At 56.4% G+C, this 26749-nt stretch overlaps 1 protein-coding gene across 1 annotated transcript in view; it reads right to left on the reverse strand.

The window, feature by feature from the left end:
- LOC144944340 (toll-like receptor 2) overlaps window positions 1–26749 on the reverse strand; it is a 90464-nt gene that overhangs the window by 56349 nt on the left and 7366 nt on the right. The gene's annotated exons all lie outside the window — the stretch shown is intronic.

The following is a 26749-nucleotide window of genomic DNA, read 5'->3' on the forward strand; positions in this document are numbered from 1 at the left end:
ATTACATATGTATCAATTGTGACGGATTGGAGCTTGTAATATTCTTTGTGGGTCCGATTGGAGTCCAGGGTGAGTCCGCAGTGGGTCAGGGGTGGGTACACAGGTGGGTTTGGGGTTTCTGGAGTTATTTATCCGGAGCACGTATTGTTTTATATACCATATTCCTTTTTGAGGCATCTCACTTGCTAGCCTAAGGAGTCTCGATTCCATTCCAGGGAGTCCGGATTTTATTCCAGGGAGTCGGAATTCCATAGTGGGAGTCCCGATTCCAAATCAAGGAATTACAATTACACTTCCCAGAGTCTGACTTTCACATCCAGGAGTCCACATTCCAACGCCATAGAATTCTGAATCCAGAAAATTTAATATGGTTAGGGCTATAAGGTTGAGGTGGATATATGTGCATTACATGCAGGTTATGGACGGGGCTTTTGGGTTCGGACTACAGGGTTGAGTTGCATATACTGTATATGCATTATAGGTTCTGCACTTATCACATGATGTGGACAAACTTACGACAGCTGTTGCATCACAAGGAACAAAATATCTGAGCATAACAGCCTCCACATAGCCGCCTCTGCACACAATTCGAGCAGTTCTACTCATCCCGTCAGCCGCACAACTTTCCAAGAGTCCATATCATCAACAGCAACAAAAGCAACACCTTGGACAGGGTTCGACACTCAGTATCACATCAGCAGTCAGGCTCGCTTGAAGAAACACTGGTGAACTGCCAGATGTTAATGACAGGGACCCACTCGGTTAGATGTGGGTCCGAGTTTGGCACAGGTCTTTATAACACATTTGGCTGGAGCCTGGCCCTGCGAATATCATTGCAGTGCATGGACACGTGGTGCCTTCTCGTGGGCGAATCTCTAGCGGTGGATTATTAGGTAAAGTTGCTCTGGCAAAGGCGCTCAAACGCAATTCATATAAACAAACTAAAAATTAATAATGCTGTGGCCTTGAAAGAACAACACGTAGAGGCGACTTTCGGGATAAATAACCCAACCAATGTGGGCGTCCGCTAAATAACCTACCCAATACGGAGAGCAAATAAACCCGATAACCTTAACCAGTGAGTGGTCTCGGTGTATGTGTGTTGTTGTATATAGCCTTTTCCAAAAACATATATAAAGAGTGATATTGCCTATTGTAAATGTAATAGATTTTCTCATGTATATGGATTCAGCAAGTTCCAAAAAAATTCAGTAATGCATACCTGCGAACTCCTCCCTTGAGACAACAAAAGGCCAAAAGGACCCCCCCCCCCCGCCCCCCCGCTGCCTCGCCCACATAGGGGACATCTGGAGGTTAATTACTGCGGAAAGTTGTAAAACTGGAATGACCACACTTAGGGGCAATTGAGAGCATCTGTGTCCACAGGCCATGAGATGACCGGAGGAAGGGGACAGGGGCCGGGCCTTGATGTGACTTCGGAAATTAATGAAATAAATTATAACAAACAGACACACACGTATACCGGGACAAACGGTCACAAATCAAAAGGACAGTTGTTCTATCATCAAATAAATTCCGGTCCTTTGTGAGAAGACTAGCCGGAGGCGAAATTTTTTGGATAAAACAAAGAAGCCAAACCACCCAAATCAGTCTTGCAACGGCAAGCTCCGGGGTATGGTCCTCGAAATACAGGTAGGAACAACAGTTCCCCACTGCCCACCAGGGATTATACAGGTGTAGGGGTTGTTACGGGGAGAAAGGCGGACAGAAACACAAGGGTGTCTGCACCCACACACGGGTGTCTACATCCACGTCCGCATCGGTTAACCCTGGGGGGCCATGGGGGCGCTGTGATCCCCCATAGCCCCACCCCTCGGAGAGGTTTCCTATAAAAGGCGGGGAGCCAGAGGGCTCGAGGCCAGTGTGTTAGAAGCTTACCAGGGAAGACTGAAGACCGGCAGAATAGGCCCTGGGACTCCCCTGGCTCGCTGTCCTTCTCAGGGCCGAGCAGGGCAAGCCAGTGGCACGGCCCCAAGAGCTCCAGGACCGGTGCTTTTGTAAGAGCACGGCCTGGTTAGCTGGGTGCCGGGATCCGTGCTTGACCAGGGCCGGATCAGATAGCCTCCCCTAGCACTCATAGCAGAGGACCGGGAATAGGACAGTCAGGGAATAGTGCTAGGGGTGTTTCCCATTGAGTACGGGTGAAGGGGCCGTTACCCCTTCGAGTATTGTTACCGCCATTTGGTTAAATAAAAGAGTGTGCCTCAACTACGTCGTCTGTCTCCCTGATAAATCACTACACAGGTAGGAACAATATGTTCCACACTGCCCACCAGGGATTTTTTGTCTGTCTGTCGTGCATAAATATATATCTAACCTATAAAAGTCATTTTTTGTCTGTCTGTCTGTCCGTCCGTCTGTCCATCTGCGTACGCTCGCTTGCGGGGGATTTGGCTCTCGAGCCGTGGGGTACGCCGAGATAAAATTTTGCCGGTGGGTACGCCCCGGCCCCGCGGTGGGAATAGGCATTTCCGTTTTTTCGTTCCTAAACTTTAAAGCGGTCCGATTATCGATTTAGTGCGATTTCTCTTTATTTATTTATTTACTTTTGCCGACAGTTGCGCGACGAAGCACGCCGATGCGCATGCGCAAGGGCGGTTGCCCCTGGCAACGGGCGGTTGCCCCCGGCAACGGGCGGTTGCCCCTGCCAACGGGCAGCAATGCCGTCGCTGCGGAGTGGACGCCATTTTTTATTCCCGTAAAAAATATGCACACACATTAACACGCGACGCTGAGGTAAATTCATCAAAGTTTCACGTCCTCGTCACTCCCCCCCCACCCCAATCTGTGCAATTACTATTACAGGGTCGGTAGATAATAAAATTATAGCGATTAGACAGTATTAATCTCACACTCACACTCACCACCTCACCACTCACCGCCTCACCACTCATCACTCAATACTCACACTCACCACAGACCCCTCACCACTCACACTCACCACAGACCCCTCACCACTCACCCTCACCAATCATCCTCACTACTCACCACTCACCCTCACCACTCACTCTCACCACTCACGCTCACCACTCACCCTCACCACTCACTCACCCTCAACACTCACCCTCACCACTCACCTTCACCACTCACCTCTCACCACTCACTCTCACCGCTCACCACTGACTCTCACCACTCACCCTCACCACTCACCCTCACCACTCACTCTCACTGCTCACCACTCACCACTCACCCTCACCCTCACCAATCATCCTCACTACTCACCACTCACCCTCACCACTCACCCTCACCACTCACGCTCACCACTCACCCTTACCACTCACTCACCCTCGACACTCACCCTCACCACTAACCTTCACCACTCACCTCTCACCACTCACTCTCACCGCTCACCACTGACTCTCACCACTCACCCTCACCACTCACCCTCACCACTCACTCTCACTGCTCACCACTCACACTCACCACTCACCCTCACCCTCACCAATCATCCTCACTACTCACCCTCACCACTCACCCTCACCACTAACGCTCACCACTCACTCTCACCACTCACTCACCCTCAAGACTCACCCTCACCACTCACCCTCACCACTCACCTCTCAACACTCACTCTCACCACTCACCACTGACCCTCACCACTCACACTCACCACTCACACTCAGCACCTCACCACTCACCACCTCACCACTCATCACTCACCACAGACCCCTCACCACTCACACTCACCACAGACCCCTCACCACTCACCCTCACCAATCATCCTCACTACTCACCACTCACCACTCACCCTCACCACTCACTCTCACCACTCACGCTCACCACTCACCCTCACCACTCACTCTCACCGCTCAACACTCACACTCACCACTCACACTCACCACTCACCCTCACCAATCATCCTCATTACTCACCACTTACCCTCACCACTCACCCTCACCACTCACGCTCACCACTCACCCTCACCACTCACTCACCCACAACACTAACCCTCACCACTCACCCTCACCACTCACCTCTCACCACTCACTCTCACCGCTCACCACTGACCCTCACCACTCACCCTCACCAATCACACTCACCACTCACACTCACCACTCACACTCACCACTTCACCACTCACCACTCATCACTCACCACTCACACTCACCACAGACCCCTCACCACTCACTCTCTTAACTCACCCTCACCACTCACCACTCACCCCTCTCCCTCACCACTCACCATTCACCCTCACCACTCACGCTCACCACTCACCCTCACCACTCACCCCTGTCCCTCACCACTTTTCCTCACTACTCGCCCCTCTCCCTCACCACTCACGCTCACCACTCACCCTCACCAATCATCCTCACTACTCACCACTCACCTCTCACCACTCACTCTCACCGCTCACCACTGACCCTCACCACTCACCCTCACCACTCACACTTACCACTCACACTCACCACCTCACCACTCACCACCTCACCACTCACCCTCACCAATCATTCTCACTACTCACCACTCACACGCACCACTCACTCTCACCACTCACGCTCACCACTCACCCTCACCACTCACTCACCCTCAACACTCACACTCACCACTCACCCTCACCACTCACCTCTCACCACTCACTCTCACCGCTCACCACTGACCCTCACCACTCACCCTCACCACTCACACTCACCACTCACACTCACCACTCACACTCACCACAGACCCCTCACCACTCACCACTCACCACAGACCCCTCACCACTCACACTCACCCTCACCACTCACTACTCACCACTCACCCTCACCAATCATCCTCACTACTCAACACTAACCACTCACCCTCACCACTCACGCTCACCACTCATCACTCACCAGACACACTCACCACAGACCCCTCACCACTTATCACTCACTCTCTCCACTCACCCTCACCACTCACCCCTCTCCCTCACCACTCACCATTCACCCTCACCACTCACGCTCACCACTCACCCTCACCACTCACCCCTGTCCCTCACCACTTTTCCTCACTACTCGCCCCTCTCCCTCACCACTCACGCTCACCACTCACCCTCACCACTCACCCCTGTCCCTCACCACTTTTCCTCACTACTCGCCCCTCTCCCTCACCACTCACGCTCACCACTCACCCTCACCAATCATCCTCACCGCTCACCACTCACACTCACCACCTCACCACTCACCACCTCACCACTCATCACTCACACTCACCACAGACCCCTCACCACTCACCCTCACCAATCATCCTCACTACTCACCACTCACCACTCACCCTCATCACTCACTCTCACCACTCACGCTCACCACTGACCCTCACCACTCACCCTCAACACTCACCCTCACCACTCACCCTCACCACTCACCTCTCACCACTCACCCTCACCACTCACCACTGACCCTCACCACATACCCTCACCACTCACACTCACCACTCACACTCACCACCTCACCACTCACCACCTCACCACTCATCACTCACACTCACCACAGACCCCTCACCACTCACCACTCACACTCACCACAAACCCCTCACCACTCACCCTCACCAATCATCCTCACTACTCACCACTCACCCTCACCACTCACCCTCACCACTCACGCTCACCACTCACCCTCACCACTCACTCACCCTCGACACTCACCCTCACCACTCACCTTCACCACTCACCTCTCACCACTCACTCTCACCGCTCACCACTGACTCTCACCACTCACCCTCACCACTCACCCTCACCACTCACTCACACTGCTCACCACTCACACTCACCACTCACCCTCACCCTCACCAATCATCCTCACTACTCACCACTCACCCTCACCACTCACCCTCACCACTAACGCTCACCACTCACTCTCACCACTCACTCACCCTCAAGACTCACCCTCACCACTCACCCTCACCACTCACCTCTCAACACTCACTCTCACCACTCACCACTGACCCTCACCACTCACACTCACCACTCACACTCAGCACCTCACCACTCACCACCTCACCACTCATCACTCACCACAGACCCCTCACCACTCACACTCACCACAGACCCCTCACCACTCACCCTCACCAATCATCCTCACTACTCACCACTCACCACTCACCCTCACCACTTACTCTCACCACTTACTCTCACCACTCACGCTCACCACTCACCCTCACCACTCACTCTCACCGCTCAACACTCACACTCACCACTCACACTCACCACTCACCCTCACCAATCATCCTCATTACTCACCACTTACCCTCACCACTCACCCTCACCACTCACACTCACCACTCACCCTCACCACTCACTCACCCACAACACTAACCCTCACCACTCACCCTCACCACTCACCTCTCACCACTCACTCTCACCGCTCACCACTGACCCTCACCACTCACCCTCACCAATCACACTCACCACTCACACTCACCACTCACACTCACCACCTCACCACTCACCACTCATCACTCACCACTCACACTCACCACAGACCCCTCACCACTCACTCTCTTAACTCACCCTCACCACTCACCACTCACCCCTCTCCCTCACCACTCACCATTCACCCTCACCACTCACGCTCACCACTCACCCTCACCACTCACCACTCACCCCTGTCCCTCACCACTTTTCCTCACTACTCGCCCCTCTCCCTCACCACTCACGCTCACCACTCACCCTCACCAATCATCCTCACTACTCACCACTCACCTCTCACCACTCACTCTCACCGCTCACCACTGACCCTCACCACTCACCCTCACCACTCACACTTACCACTCACACTCACCACCTCACCACTCACCACCTCACCACTCACCCTCACCAATCATTCTCACTACTCACCACTCACCCACACCACTCACTCTCACCACTCACGCTCACCACTGACCCTCATCACTCACTCACCCTCAACACTCACCCTCACCACTCACCCTCACCAGTCACCTCTCACCACTCACCCTCACCACTCACCACTGACCCTCACCACTTACCCTCACCACTCACACTCACCACTCACACTCACCACCTCACCACTCATCACTCACACTCACCACAGACCCCTCACCACTCACCACTCACACTAACCACAAACCCCTCACAACTCACCCTCACCAATCATCCTCACTACTCACCACTCACCCTCACCACTCACTCTCACCACTCATGCTCACCACTCACCCTCACCACTCACTCACCCTCAACACTCACCCTCACCACTCACCCTCACCACTCACCTCTCACCACTCACTCTCACCGCTCACCACTGACCCTCACCACTCACCCTCACCACTCACACTCACCTCTCACACTCACCACTCACACTCACCACCTCACCACAGACCCCTCACCACTCACCACTCACACTCACCACAGACCCCTCACCACTCACACTCACCCTCACCACTCACCACTCACCCCTCTCCCTCACCACTCACTACACACCACTCACCCTCACCAATCATCCTCACTACTCACCACTCACCCTCACCACTCACCCTCACCACTCACGCTCACCACTCATCACTCACCAGACACACTCACCACAGACCCCTCACCACTTATCACTCACTCTCTCCACTCACCCTCACCACTCACCCCTCTCCCTCACCACTCACCCTCACCACTCACGCTCACCACTCACCCTAACCACTCACCCCTGTCCCTCACCACTATTCCTCACTACTCGCCCCTCTCCCTCACCACTGACGCTCACCACTCACCCTCACCAATCATCCTCACTACTCACCACTCACCCTCACCACTCACCTCTCACCAGTCACTCTCACCGATCACCACTCACCCTCACCACTCACCCTCACCACTCACACTCACCACTCACACTCACCACCTCACCACTCACCACCTCACCACTCATCACTCACACTCACCACAGACCCCTCACCACTCACCACTCACACTCACCACAGACCCCTCACCACTCACCCTCACCAATCATCCTCACTACTCACCACTCACCACTCACCCTCACCACTCACTCTCACCACTCACGCTCACCACTGACCCTCACCACTCACTCACCCTCAACACTCACCCTCACCACTCACCCTCACCACTCACCTCTCACCACTCACCCTCACCACTCACCATTGACCCTCACCACTTACCCTCACCACTCACGCTCACCACTCATCACTCACCAGACACACTCACCACAGACCCCTCACCACTTATCACTCACTCTCTCCACTCACCCTCACCACTCACCACTCTCCCTCACCACTCACCATTCACCCTCACCACTCACGCTCACCACTCACCCTCACCACTCACCCCTGTCCCTCACCACTATTCCTCACTACTCGCCCCTCTCCCTCACCACTCACGCTCACCACTCACCCTCACCAATCATCCTCACTACTCACCACTCACCCTCACCACTCACCTCTCACCAGTCACTCTCACCGATCACCACTCACCCTCACCACTCACCCTCACCACTCACACTCACCACTCACACTCACCACCTCACCACTCACCACCTCACCATTCATCACTCATCACTCACACTCACCACAGACCCCTCACCACTCACCACTCACCACAGACCCCTCACCACTCACCCTCACCAATCATCCTCACTACTCACCACTCACCACTCACCCTCACCACTCACTCTCACCACTCACGCTCACCACTGACCCTCACCACTCACTCACCCTCAACACTCACCCTCACCACTCACCCTCACCACTCACCTCTTACCACTCACCCTCACCACTCACCATTGACCCTCACCACTTACCCTCACCACTCACACTCACCACTCACACTCACCACCTCACCACTCACCACCTCACCACTCACACTCACCACAGACCCCTCACCACTCACACTCACCACAAACCCCTCACCACTCACCCTCACCAATCATCCTCACTACTCACCACTCACCCTCACCACTCACTCTCACCACTCACGCTCACCACTCACCCTCACCACTCACTCACCCTCAACACTCACCCTCACCACACACCCTCACCACTCACCTCTCACCACTCACTCTCACCGCTCACCACTGACCCTCACCACTCACCCTCACCACTCACACTCACCTCTCACACTCACCACTCACACTCACCACTTCACCACAGACCCCTCACCACTCACCACTCACACTCACCACAGACCCCTCACCACTCACACTCACCCTCACCACTCACCACTCACCCCTCTCCCTCACCACTCACTACACACCACTCACCCTCACCAATCATCCTCACTACTCACCACTCACCCTCACCACTCACCCTCACCACTCACGCTCACCACTCATCACTCACCAGACACACTCACCACAGACCCCTCACCACTTATCACTCACTCTCTCCACTCACCCTCACCACTCACCCCTCTCCCTCACCACTCACCATTCACCCTCACCACTCACGCTCACCACTCACCCTCACCACTCACCCCTGTCCCTCACCACTATTCCTCACTACTCGCCCCTCTCCCTCACCACTCACCCTCACCACTCACCCTCACCACTCACACTCACCACTCACACTCACCACCTCACCACTCACCACCTCACCACTCATCACTCACACTCACCACAGACCCCTCACCAGTCACCACTCACACTCACCACAGACCCCTCACCACTCACCCTCACCAATCATCCTCACTACTCACCACTCACCACTCACCCTCACCACTCACTCTCACCACTCACGCTCACCACTGACCCTCACCACTCACTCACCCTCAACACTCACCCGCACCACTCACCCTCACCACTCACCTCTCACCACTCACCCTCACCACTCACCACTGACCCTCACCACTTACCCTCACCACTCACACTCACCACTCACACTCACCACCTCACCACTCACCACCTCACCACTCATCACTCACACTCACCACAGACCCCTCACCACTCACCACTCACACTCACCACAAACCCCTCACCACTCACCCTCACCCTCACCAATCATCCACACTACTCACCACTCACCCTCACCACTCACTCTCACCACTCAAGCTCACCACTCACCCTCACCACTCACCCTCACCACTCACCTCTCACCACTCACTCTCACCGCTCACCACTGACCCTCACCACTCACCCTCACCACTCACACTCACCACTCACTCTCACCACTCACCCTCACCACTCACCACTCACCCCTTTCCCTCACCACTTACCCTCACCACTCACCCCTCTCCCTCACCACTCACTACTCACCACTGACCCTAACCACTCACCTCTCACCACTCACTCTCACCACTCACGCCCACCACTCACCCTCACCACTCACTCACCGTCAACACTCACCCTCACCACTCACCTTTCACCACTCACACTCACCACTCACCACTGACCCTCACCACTCACCCTCACCACTCACACTCACCACCTCACCACTCACCACCTCACCACTCATCACTCACCACAGACCCCTCACCACTCACCACTCACACTCACCACAAACCCCTCACCACTCACCCTCACCAATCATCCTCACTACTCACCACTCACCCTCACCACTCACTCTCACCACTCACCCTCACCACTCACTCACCCTCAACAGTCACCCTCACCACTCACCCTCACCACTCACCTCTCACCACTCACTCTCACCGCTCACCACTGACCCTCACCACTCACCCTCACCACTCACACTCACCACTCACACTCACCACTCACACTCACCACCTCACCACAGACCCCTCACCACTCACCACAGACCCCTCACCACTCACACTCACCCTCACCACTCACCACTCACCCCTCTCCCTCACCACTCACTACTCACCACTCACCCTCACCACTCACGCTCACCACTCATCACTCACCAAACACACTCACCACAGACCCCTCACCACTTATCACTCACTCTCTCCACTCACCCTCACCACTCACCCCTCTCCCTCACCACTCACCATTCACTCTCACCACTCACGCTCACCACTCACCCTCACCACTCACCCCTGTCCCTCACCACTTTTCCTCACTACTCGCCCCTCTCCCTCACCACTCACGCTCACCACTCACCCTCACCACTCACCCCTGTCCCTCACCACTTTTCCTCACTACTCGCCCCTCTCTCTCACCACTCACGCTCACCACTCACCCTCACCAATCATCCTCACTACTCACCACTCACCCTCACCACTCACCTCTCACCACTCACTCTCACCGCTCACCACTCACCCTCACCACTCACCCTCACCACTCACACTCACCACTCACACTCACCACCTCACCACTCACCACCTCACCACTCATCACTCACACTCACCACAGACCCCTCAACACTCACCACTCACACTCACCACAGACCCCTCACCACTCACCCTCACCAATCATCCTCACTACTCACCACTCACCCTCACCACTCACTCTCACCACTCACGCTCACCACTGACCCTCACCACTCACTCACCCTCACCACTCACCCTCACCACTCACCCTCACCACTCACCTCTCACCACTCACCCTCACCACTCACCACTGACCCTCACCACTTACGCTCACCACTCACACTCACCACTCACACTCACCACCTCACCACTCACCACCTCACCACTCATCACTCACACTCACCACAGACCCCTCACCACTCACCACTCACACTCACCACAAACCCCTCACCACTCACCCTCACCAATCATCCTCACTACTCACCACTCACCCTCACCACTCACTCTCACCACTCACACTCACCACTCACCCTCACCACTCACTCACCCTCAACACTCACCCTCACCACTCACCCTCACCACTCACCTCTCACCACTCACTCTCACCGCTCACCACTGACCGTCACCACTCACCCTCAACACTCACACTCACCACTCACACTCACCACCTCACCAAGACCCCTCACCACTCACCACAGACCCCTCACCACTCACACTCACCCTCACCACTCACCACTCACCCCTCTCCCTCACCACTCACTACTCACCACTCACCCTCACCAATCATCCTCACTACTCACCACTCACCCTCACCACTCACCCTCACCCTCACCACTCACGCTCACCACTCATCACTCACCAGACACACTCACCACAGACCCCTCACCACTTATCACTCACTCTCTCCACTCACCCTCACCACTCACCCTTCTCCCTCACCACTCACCATTCACCCTCACCACTCATGCTCACCACTCACCCTCACCACTCACCCCTGTCCCTCACCACTTTTCCTCACTACTCGCCCCTCTCCCTCACCACTCACGCTCACCACTCACCCTCACCAATCATCCTCACTACTCACCACTCACCCTCACCACTCACCTCTCACCACTCACTCTCACCGCTCACCACTCACCCTCACCACTCACCCTCACCACTCACACTCACCACTCACACTCACCACCTCACCACTCACCACCTCACCACTCATCACTCACACTCACCACAGACCCCTCACCACTCACCACTCACACTCACCACAGACCCCTCACCACTCACCCTCACCAATCATCCTCACTACTCACCACTCACCACTCACCCTCACCACTCACTCTCACCACTCACGCTCACCACTGACCCTCACCACTCACTCACCCTCACCACTCACCCTCACCACTCACCCTCACCACTCACCTCTCACCACTCACCCTCACCACTCACCAATGACCCTCACCACTTACGCTCACCACTCACACTCACCACTCACACTCACCACCTCACCACTCACCACCTCACCACTCATCACTCACACTCACCACAGACCCCTCACCACTCACCCTCACCAATCATCCTCACTACTCACCACTCACCCTCACCACTCACTCTCACCACTCACGCTCACCACTCACCCTCACCACTCACTCACCCTCAACACTCACCCTCACCACTCACCGTCACCACTCACCTCTCACCACTCACCCTCAACACTCACACTCACCACTCACACTCACCACTCACACTCACCACCTCACCACAGACCCCTCACCACTCACACTCACCACAGACCCCTCACCACTCACACTCACCCTCACCACTCACCACTCACCCCTCTCCCTCACCACTCACTACTCACCACTCACCCTCACCAATCATCCTCACTACTCACCACTCACCCTCACCACTCACCCTCACCACTCACGCTCACCACTCATCACTCACCAGACACACTCACCACAGTCCCCTCACCACTTATCACTCACTCTCTCCACTCACCCTCACCACTCACCCCTCTCCCTCACCACTCACCATTCACCCTCACCACTCATGCTCACCACTCACCCTCACCACTCACCCCTGTCCCTCACCACTTTTCCTCACTACTCGCCCCTCTCCCTCACCACTCACGCTCACCACTCACCCTCACCAATCATCCTCACTACTCACCACTCACCCTCACCACTCACCTCTCACCACTCACTCTCACCGCTCACCACTCACCCTCACCACTCACCCTCACCACTCACACTCACCACTCACACTCACCACCTCTCCACTCATCACTCATCACTCACACTCACCACAGACCCCTCACCACTCACACTCACCACAGACCCCTCACCACTCACCCTCACCAATCATCCTCACTACTCACCACTCACCACTCAACCTCACCACTCACTCTCACCACTCACGCTCACCACTGACCCTCACCACTCACTCACCCTCAACACTCACCCTCACCACTCACCCTCACCACTCACCTCTCACAACTCACCCTCACCACTCACCACTGACCCTCACCAATTACCCTCACCACTCACACTCACCACTCACACTCACCACCTCACCACTCACCACCTTACCACTCATCACTCACACTCACCACAGACCCCTCACCACTCACCACTCACACTCACCACAAACGCCTCACCACTCACCCTCACCAATCATCCTCACTACTCACCACTCACCCTCACCACTCACTCTCACCACTCAAGCTCACCACTCACCCTCACCACTCACCCTCACCACTCACCCTCACCACTCACCTCTCACCACTCACTCTCACCGCTCACCACTGACCCTCACCACTCACCCTCACCACTCACACTCACCACTCACTCTCACCACTCACCCTCACCACTCACCACTCACCCCTCTCCCTCACCACTTACCCTCACCACTCACCCCTCTCCCTCACCACTCACTACTCACCACTGACCCTAACCACTCACCTCTCACCACTCACTCTCACCACTCACGCCCACCACTCACCCTCACCACTCACCACCTCACCACTCATCACTCATCACTCACACTTACCACAGACCCCTCACGACTCACCACTCACACTCACCACAGACCCCTCACCACTCACCCTCACCAATCATCCTCACTACTCACCACTCACCACTCACCCTCACCACTCACTCTCACCGCTCACCACTGACCCTCACCACTCACCCTCAACACTCACACTCACCACTCACACTCACCACCTCACCAAGACCCCTCACCACTCACCACTCACCACAGACCCCTCACCACTCACACTCACCCTCACCACTCACCACTCACCCCTCTCCCTCACCACTCACTACTCACCACTCACCCTCACCAATCATCCTCACTACTCACCACTCACCCTCACCACTCACCCTCACCCTCACCACTCACGCTCACCACTCATCACTCACCAGACACACTCACCACAGACCCCTCACCACTTATCACTCACTCTCTCCACTCACCCTCACCACTCACCCTTCTCCCTCACCACTCACCATTCACCCTCACCACTCATGCTCACCACTCACCCTCACCACTCACCCCTGTCCCTCACCACTTTTCCTCACTACTCGCCCCTCTCCCTCACCACTCACGCTCACCACTCACCCTCACCAATCATCCTCACTACTCACCACTCACCCTCACCACTCACCTCTCACCACTCACTCTCACCGCTCACCACTCACCCTCACCACTCACCCTCACCACTCACACTCACCACTCACACTCACCACCTCACCACTCACCACCTCACCAATCATCACTCACACTCACCACAGACCCCTCACCACTCACCACTCACACTCACCACAGACCCCTCACCACTCACCCTCACCAATCATCCTCACTACTCACCACTCACCACTCACCCTCACCACTCACTCTCACCACTCACGCTCACCACTGACCCTCACCACTCACTCACCCTCACCACTCACCCTCACCACTCACCCTCACCACTCACCTCTCACCACTCACCCTCACCACTCACAAATGACCCTCACCACTTACGCTCACCACTCACACTCACCACTCACACTCACCACCTCACCACTCACCACCTCACCACTCATCACTCACACTCACCACAGACCCCTCACCACTCACCCTCACCAATCATCCTCACTACTCACCACTCACCCTCACCACTCACTCTCACCACTCACGCTCACCACTCACCCTCACCACTCACTCACCCTCAACACTCACCCTCACCACTCACCGTCACCACTCCCCTCTCACCACTCACCCTCAACACTCACACTCACCACTCACACTCACCACTCACACTCACCACTCACACTCACCACCTCACCACAGACCCCTCACCACTCACACTCACCACAGACCCCTCACCACTCACACTCACCCTCACCACTCACCACTCACCCCTCTCCCTCACCACTCACTACTCACCACTCACCCTCACCAATCATCCTCACTACTCACCACTCACCCTCACCACTCACCCTCACCACTCACGCTCACCACTCATCACTCACCAGACACACTCACCACAGTCCCCTCACCACTTATCACTCACTCTCTCCACTCACCCTCACCACTCACCCCTCTCCCTCACCACTCACCATTCACCCTCACCACTCATGCTCACCACTCACCCTCACCACTCACCCCTGTCCCTCACCACTTTTCCTCACTACTCGCCCCTCTCCCTCACCACTCACGCTCACCACTCACCCTAACCAATCATCCTCACTACTCACCACTCACCCTCACCACTCACCTCTCACCACTCACTCTCACCGCTCACCACTCACCCTCACCACTCACCCTCACCACTCACACTCACCACTCACACTCACCACTCACCACCTCTCCACTCATCACTCATCACTCACACTCACCACAGACCCCTCACCACTCACACTCACCACAGACCCCTCACCACTCACCCTCACCAATCATCCTCACTACTCACCACTCACCACTCAACCTCACCACTCACTCTCACCACTCACGCTCACCACTGACCCTCACCACTCACTCACCCTCAACACTCACCCTCACCACTCACCCTCACCACTCACCTCTCACAACTCACCCTCACCACTCACCACTGACCCTCACCAATTACCCTCACCACTCACACTCACCACTCACACTCACCACCTCACCACTCACCACCTCACCACTCATCACTCACACTCACCACAGACCCCTCACCACTCACCACTCACACTCACCACAAACGCCTCACCACTCACCCTCACCAATCATCCTCACTACTCACCCTCACCACTCACTCTCACCACTCAAGCTCACCACTCACCCTCACCACTCACCCTCACCACTCACCCTCACCACTCACCTCTCACCACTCACTCTCACCGCTCACCACTGACCCTCACCACTCACCCTCACCATTCACACTCACCACTCACTCTCACCACTCACCCTCACCACTCACCACTCACCCCTCTCCCTCACCACTTACCCTCACCACTCACCCCTCTCCCTCACCACTCACTACTCACCACTGACCCTAACCACTCACCTCTCACCACTCACTCTCACCACTCACGCCCACCACTCACCCTCACCACTCACCACCTCACCACTCATCACTCATCACTCACACTTACCACAGACCCCTCACCACTCACCACTCACACTCACCACAGACCCCTCACCACTCACCCTCACCAATCATCCTCACTACTCACCACTCACCACTCACCCTCACCACTCACGCTCACCACTGACCCTCACCACTCACTCACCCTCAACACTCACCCTCACCACTCACCCTCACCACTCACCTCTCACAACTCACCCTCACCACTCACCACTGACCCTCACCAATTACCCTCACCACTCACACTCACCACTCACACTCACCACTCACCACCTTACCACTCATCACTCACACTCACCACAGACCCCTCACCACTCACCACTCACACTCACCACAAACCCCTCACCACTCACCCTCACCAATCATCCTCACTACTCACCACTCACCCTCACCACTCACTCTCACCACTCAAGCTCACCACTCACCCTCACCACTCACCCTCACCACTCACCCTCACCACTCACCTCTCACCACTCACTCTCACCGCTCACCACTGACCCTCACCACTCACCCTCACCACTCACACTCACCACTCACTCTCACCACTCACCCTCACCACTCACCACTCACCCCTCTCCCTCACCACTTACCCTCACCACTCACCCCTCTCCCTCACCACACACTACTCATCACTGACCCTAACCACTCACCTCTCACTCTCACCACTCACGCCCACCACTCACCCTCACCACTCACTCACCGTCAACACTCACCCTCACCACTAACCCTCACCACTCACCTTTCACGACTCACACTCACCGCTCACCACTGACCCTCACCACTCACCCTCACCACTCACACTCACCACCTCACCACTCACCACCTCACCACTCATCACTCACCACAGTCCCCTCACCACTCACCACTCACACTCACCACAAACCCCTCACCACTCACCCTCACCAATCATCCTCACTACTCACCACTCACCCTCACCACTCACTCTCACCACTCACGCTCACCACTCACCCTCACCACTCACTCACCCTCAACACTCACCCTCACCACTCACCCTCACCACTCACCACTCACTCTCACCGCTCACCACTGACCCTCACCACTCACCCTCACCACTCACACTCACCACTCACACTCACCACTCACACTCACCACCTCACCACAGACCCCTCACCACTCACTCACCACAGACCCCTCACCACTCACACTCACCCTCACCACTCACCACTCACCCCTCTCCCTCACCACTCACTACTCACCACTCACCCTCACCAATCATCCTCACTACTCACCACTCACCCTCACCACTCACCCCTCTCCCTCACCACTCACTACTCACCACTCACCCTCACCAATCATCCTCACTACTCTCCACTCACCCTCACCACTCACCCCTCTCCCTCACCACTCACCATTCACCCTCACCACTCACGCTCACCACTCACCCTCACCACTCACCCCTGTCCCTCACCACTTTTCCTCACTACTCGCCCCTCTTCCTCACCACTCACGCTCACCACTCACCCTCACCAATCATCCTCACTACTCACCACTCACCCTCACCTCTCACCACTCACTCTCACCGCTCACCACTCACCCTCACCACTCACCCTCACCACTCACACTCACCACTCACACTCACCACCTCACCACTCACCACCTCACCACTCATCACTCATCACTCACACTCACCACAGACCCCTCACCACTCACCACTCACACTCACCACAGACCCCTCACCACTCACCCTCACCAATCATCCTCACTACTCACCACTCACCACTCACCCTCACCACTCACTCTCACCACTCACGCTCACCACTGACCCTCACCACTCACTCACCCTCAACACTCACCCTCACCACTCACCCTCACCACTCACCTCTCACCTCTCACCACTCACCCTCAACACTCACCACTGACCCTCACCACTTACCCTCACCACTCACACTCACCACTCACACTCACCACCTCACCACTCACCACCTCACCACTCATCACTCACACTCACCACAGACCCCTCACTTCTCACCACTCACACTCACCACAAACCCCTCACCACTCACCCTCACCAATCATCCTCACTATTCACCACTCACCCTCACCACTCACTCTCACCACTCAAGCTCACCACTCACCCTCACCACTCACCCTCACCACTCACCCTCACCACTCACCTCTCACCACTCACTCTCACCGCTCACCACTGACCCTCACCACTCACCCTCACCACTCACACTCACCACTCACTCTCACCACTCACCCTCACCACTCACCACTCACCCCTCACCACTTACCCTCACCACTCACCCCTCTCGCTCACCACTCACTACTCACCACTGACCCTAACCACTCACCTCTCACCACTCACTCTCACCACTCACGCCCAACACTCACCCTCACCACTCACTCACCGTCAACACTCACCCTCACCACTCACCTTTCACCACTCACACTCACCGCTCACCACTGACCCTCACCACTCACCCTCACCCTCACCACTCACCACCTCACCACTCATCACTCACCACAGACCCCTCACCACTCACACTCACCACAAACCCCTCACTACTCATCCTCACCAATCATCCTCACTACTCACCACTCACCCTCACCACTCACTCTCACCACTCACCCTCACCACTCACTCACCCTCAACACTCACCCTCACCACTCACCCTCACCACTCACCTCTCACCACTCACTCTCACCGCTCACCATTGACCCTCACCACTCACCCTCACCACTCACACTCACCACTCACTCTCACCACTCACCCTCACCACTCACCACTCACCCCTCTCCCTCACCACTTACCCTCACCACTCACCCCTCTCCCTCACCACTCACACTCACCACAGACCACTCACCACTCACACTCACCACAAACCCCTCACCACTCACCCTCACCAATCATCCTCACTACTCACCACTCACCCTCACCACTCACTCTCACCACTCACGCTCACCACTCACCCTCACCACTCACTCACCCTCAACACTCACCCTCACCACTCACCCTCACCACTCACCATCACCACTCACCTCTCACCACTCACTCTCACCGCTCACCACTGACCCTCACCACTCACCCTCACCACTCACACTCACCACTCACACTCACCATTCACACTCACCACCTCACCACAGACCCCTCACCACTCACACTCACCACAGACCCCTCACCACTCACACTCACCCTCACCACTCACCCTCACCACTCACCATCACCACTCACCTCTCACCACTCACTCTCACCGCTCACCACTGACCCTCACCACTCACCCTCACCACTCACACTCACCACTCACACTCACCATTCACACTCACCACCTCACCACAGACCCCTCACCACTCACACTCACCACAGACCCCTCACCACTCACACTCACCCTCACCACTCACCACTCACCACTCACCCCTCTCCCTCACCACTCACTACTCACCACTCACCCTCACCAATCATCCTCACTACTCACCACTCACCCTCACCACTCACCCTCACCACTCACGCTCACCACTAATCACTCACCAGACACACTCACCACAGACCCCTCACCACTTATCACTCACTCTCTCCACTCACCCTCACCACTCACCCCTCTCCCTCACCACTCACTATTCACCCTCACCACTCACGCTCACCACTCACCCTCACCACTCACCCCTGTCCCTCACCACTTTTCCTCACTACTCGCCCCTCTCCCTCACCACTCACGCTCACCACTCACCCTCCCCAATCATCCTCACTACTCACCACTCACCCTCACCACTCACCTCTCACCACTCACTCTCACCGCTCACCACTCACCCTCACCACTCACCCTCACCACTCACACTCACCACTCACACTCACCACCTCACCACTCACCACCTCACCACTCATCACTCACACTCACCACAGACCCCTCACCACTCACCACTCACACTCACCACAGACCCCTCACCACTCACCCTCACCAATCATCCTCACTACTCACCACTCACCACTCACCCTCACCACTCACTCTCACCACTCACGCTCACCACTGACCCTCACCACTCACTCACCATCAACACTCACCCTCACCACTCACCCTCACCACTCACCTCTCACCACTCACCCTCACCACTCACCACTGACCCTCACCACTTACCCTCACCACTCACACTCACCACTCACACTCACCACCTCACCACTCACCACCTCACCACTCATCACTCACACTCACCACAGACCCCTCACCACAAACCCCTCACCACTCACCCTCACCAATCATCCTCACTACTCACCACTCACCCTCACCACTCACTCTCACCACTCACGCTCACCACTCACCCTCACCACTCACCCTCACCACTCACCCTCACCACTCACCACTCACTCTCACCGCTCACCACTGACCCTCACCACTCACCCTCACCACTCACACTCACCACTCACACTCACCACCTCACCACAGACCCCTCACCACTCACCACTCACACACACCACAGACCCCTCACCACTCACACTCACCCTCACCACTCACCACTCACCCCTCTCCCTCACCACTCACTACTCACCACTCACCCTCACCAATCATCCTCACTACTCACCACTCACCCTCACCACTCACGCTCACCACTCATCACTCACCAGACACACTCACCACAGACCCCTCACCACTTATCACTCACTCTCTCCACTCACCCTCACCACTCACCCCTCTCCCTCACCACTCACGCTCACCACTCACCCTCACCAATCATCCTCACTACTCACCACTCACCCTCACCACTCACCTCTCACCACTCACTCTCACTGCTCACCACTCACCCTCACCACTCACCCTCACCACTCACACTCACCACTCACACTCACCACCTCACCACTCACCACCTCACCACTCATCACTCATCACTCACACTCACCACAGACCCCTCACCACTCACACTCACCACAGACCCCTCACCACTCACCCTCACCAATCATCCTCACTACTCACCACTCACCATTCACCCTCACGACTCACTCTCACCACTCACGCTCACCGCTGACCCTCACCACTCACTCACCCTCAACACTCACCCTCACCACTCACCCTCACCACTCACCTCTCACCACTCACCACTCACCCTCACCACTGACCCTCACCACTTACCCTCACCACTCACACTCACCACTCACACTCACCACCTCACCACTCACCACCTCACCACTCATCACTCACACTCACCACAGACCCCTCACCACTCACCACTCACACTCACCACAAACCCCTCACCACTCACCCTCACCAATCATCCTCACTACTCACCACTCACCCTCACCACTCACTCTCACCACTCACGCTCACCACTCACCCTCACCACTCACCCTCACCACTCACTCTCACCGCTCACCACTGACCCTCACCACTCACCCTCACCACTCACTCTCACCACTCACCCTCACCACTCACCACTCACCCCTCTCCCTCACCACTTACCCTCACCACTCACCCCTCTCCCTCACCACTCACTACTCACCAATGACCCTAACCACTCACCTCTCACCACTCACTCTCACCACTCACGCCCACCACTCACCCTCACCACTCACTCACCGTCAACACTCACCCTCACCACTAACCCTCACCACTAACCCTCACCACTCACCTTTCACCACTCACACTCACCGCTCACCACTGACCCTCACCACTCACCCTCACCACTCACACTCACCACCTCACCACTCACCACCTCACCACTCATCACTCACCACAGACCCCTCACCACTCACCACTCACACTCACCACAAACCCCTCACCACTCACCCTCACCAATCATCCTCACTACTCACCACTCACACTCACCACAAACCCCTCACCACTCACCCTCACCAATCATCCTCACTACTCACCACTCACCCTCACCACTCACTCTCACCACTCACGCTCACCACTCACCCTCACCACACACTCACCCTCAACACTCACCCTCACCACTCACCCTCACCACTCACCCTCACCACTCACCTCTCACCACTCACTCTCACCGCTCACCACTGACCCTCACCACTCACCCTCACCACTCACACTCACCACTCACACTCACCATTCACACTCACCACCTCACCACAGACCCCTCACCACTCACCACTCACACTCACCACAGACCCCTCACCACTCACACTCACCCTCACCACTCACCACTCACCACTCACCCCTCTCCCTCACCACTCACTACTCACCACTCACCCTCACCAATCATCCTCACAACTCACCACTCACCCTCACCACTCACCCTCACCACTCACGCTCACCACTCATCACTCACCACACACACTCACCACAGACCCCTCACCACTTATCACTCACTCTCTCCACTCACCCTCACCACTCACCCCTCTCACTCACCACTCACCATTCACCCTCACCACTCAAGCTCACCACTCACCCTCACCACTCACCCCTGTCCCTCACCACTTTTCCTCACTACTCGCCCCTCTCCCTCACCACTCACGCTCACCACTCACCCTCACCAATCATCCTCACTACTCACCACTCACCCTCACCACTCACCTCTCACCACTCACTCTCACTGCTCACCACTCACCCTCACCACTCACCCTCACCACTCACACTCACCACTCACACTCACCACCTCACCACTCACCACCTCACCACTCATCACTCACACTCACCACAGACCCCTCACCACTCACCACTCACACTCACCACAGACCCCTCACCACTCACCCTCACCAATCATCCTCACTACTCACCACTCACCACTCACCCTCACCACTCACTCTCACCACTCACGCTCACCACTGACCCTCACCACTCACTCACCATCAACACTCACCCTCACCACTCACCCTCACCACTCACCTCTCACCACTCACCCTCACCACTCACCACTGACCCTCACCACTTACCCTCACCACTCACACTCACCACTCACACTCACCACCTCATCACTCACCACCTCACCACTCATCACTCACACTCACCACAGACCCCTCACCACTCACACTCACCACAAACCCCTCACCACTCACCCTCACCAATCATCCTCACTACTCACCACTCACCCTCACCACTCACTCTCACCACTCACGCTCACCACTCACCCTCACCACTCACCCTCACCACTCACCCTCACCACTCACCACTCACTCTCACCGCTCACCACTGACCCTCACCACTCACCCTCACCACTCACACTCACCACTCACACTCACCACCTCACCACAGACCCCTCACCACTCACCACTCACACACACCACAGACCCCTCACCACTCACACTCACCCTCACCACTCACCCCTCTCCCTCACCACTCACTACTCACCACTCACCCTCACCAATCATCCTCACTACTCACCACTCACCCTCACCACTCACCCTCACCACTCACGCTCACCACTCATCACTCACCAGACACACTCACCACAGACCCCTCACCACTTATCACTCACTCTCTCCACTCACCCTCACCACTCACCCCTCTCCCTCACCACTCACGCTCACCACTCACCCTCACCAATCATCCTCACTACTCACCACTCACCCTCACCACTCACCTCTCATCACTCACTCTCACTGCTCACCACTCACCCTCACCACTCACCCTCACCACTCACACTCACCACTCACACTCACCACCTCACCACTCACCACCTCACCACTCATCACTCATCACTCACACTCACCACAGACCCCTCACCACTCACACTCACCACAGACCCCTCACCACTCACCCTCACCAATCATCCTCACTACTCACCACTCACCATTCACCCTCACGACTCACTCTCACCACTCACGCTCACCACTGACCCTCACCACTCACTCACCCTCAACACTCACCCTCACCACTCACCCTCACCACTCACCTCTCACCACTCACCACTCACCCTCACCACTGACCCTCACCACTTACCCTCACCACTCACACTCACCACTCACACTCACCACCTCACCACTCACCACCTCACCACTCATCACTCACACTCACCACAGACCCCTCACCACTCACCACTCACACTCACCACAAACCCCTCACCACTCACCCTCACCAATCATCCTCACTACTCACCACTCACCCTCACCACTCACTCTCACCACTCACGCTCACCACTCACCCTCACCACTCACCCTCACCACTCACTCTCACCGCTCACCACTGACCCTCACCACTCACCCTCACCACTCACTCTCACCACTCACCCTCACCACTCACCACTCACCCCTCTCCCTCACCACTTACCCTCACCACTCACCCCTCTCCCTCACCACTCACTACTCACCAATGACCCTAACCACTCACCTCTCACCACTCACTCTCACCACTCACGCCCACCACTCACCCTCACCACTCACTCACCGTCAACACTCACCCTCACCACTAACCCTCACCACTAACCCTGACCACTCACCTTTCACCACTCACACTCACCGCTCACCACTGACCCTCACCACTCACCCTCACCACTCACACTCACCACTCACCACCTCACCACTCATCACTCACCACAGACCCCTCACCACTCACCACTCACACTCACCACAAACCCCTCACCACTCACCCTCACCAATCATCCTCACTACTCACCACTCACCCTCACCACTCACTCTCACCACTCACCCTCACCACTCACTCACCCTCAACACTCACCACTCACCCTCACCTCTCACCACTCACTCTCACCGCTCACCACTGACCCTCACCACTCACCCTCACCACTCACACTCACCACTCACTCTCACCACTCACCCTCACCACTCACCCCTCTCCCTCACCACTTACCCTCACCACTCACCCCTCTCCCTCACCACTCACTACTCACCACTGACCCTAACCACTCACCTCTCACCACTCACTCTCACCACTCACGCCCACCACTCACCCTCACCACTCACTCACCGTCAACACTCACCCTCACCACTAACCCTCACCACTCACATTTCAACACTCACACTCACCGCTCACCACTGACCCTCACCACTCACACTCACCACCTCACCACTCACCACCTCACCACTCATCACTCACACTCACCACAGACCCCTCACCACTCACACTCACCACAGACCCCTCACCACTCACCCTCACCAATCATCCTCACTACTCACCACTCACCCTCACCACTCACTCTCACCACTCACGCTCACCACTCACCCTCACCACTCACTCACCTTCAACACTCACCCTCACCACTCACCCTCACCACTCACCTCTCATCACTCACTCTCACCGCTCACCACTGACCCTCACCACTCACCCTGACCACTCACACTCACCACTCACACTCACCACTCAAACTCACCACCTCACCACAGACCCCTCACCACTCACCACTCACACTCACAACAGACCCCTCACCACTCACACTCACCCTCACCACTCACACTCACCACTCACTCTCACCGCTCACCCTCACCACTCACCACTCACCCCTCTCCCTCACCACTTACCCTCACCACTCACCCCTCTCCCTCACCACTCACTACTCACCAATGACCCTAACCACTCACCTCTCACCACTCACTCTCACCACTCACGCCCACCACTCACCCTCACCACTCACTCACCGTCAACACTCACCCTCACCACTAACCCTCACCACTAACCCTCACCACTCACCTTTCACCACTCACACTCACCGCTCACCACTGACCCTCACCACTCACCCTCACCACTCACACTCACCACCTCACCACTCACCACCTCACCACTCATCACTCACCACAGACCCCTCACCACTCACCACTCACACTCACCACAAACCCCTCACCACTCACCCTCACCAATCATCCTCACTACTCACCCTCACCACTCACTCTCACCACTCACCCTCACCACTCACTCACCCTCAACACTCACCCTCACCACTCACCCTCACCTCTCACCACTCACTCTCACCGCTCACCACTCACCCTCACCACTCACCACTCACCCCTCTCCCTCACCACTTACCCTCACCACTCACCCCTCTCCCTCACCACTCACTACTCACCACTGACCCTAACCACTCACCTCTCACCACTCACTCTCACCACTCACGCCCACCACTCACCCTCACCACTC

This window comes from Lampetra fluviatilis, chromosome 2 (genome assembly GCF_964198595.1).
Source record: "Lampetra fluviatilis chromosome 2, kcLamFluv1.1, whole genome shotgun sequence".
Taxonomy (NCBI): domain Eukaryota; kingdom Metazoa; phylum Chordata; class Hyperoartia; order Petromyzontiformes; family Petromyzontidae; genus Lampetra; species Lampetra fluviatilis.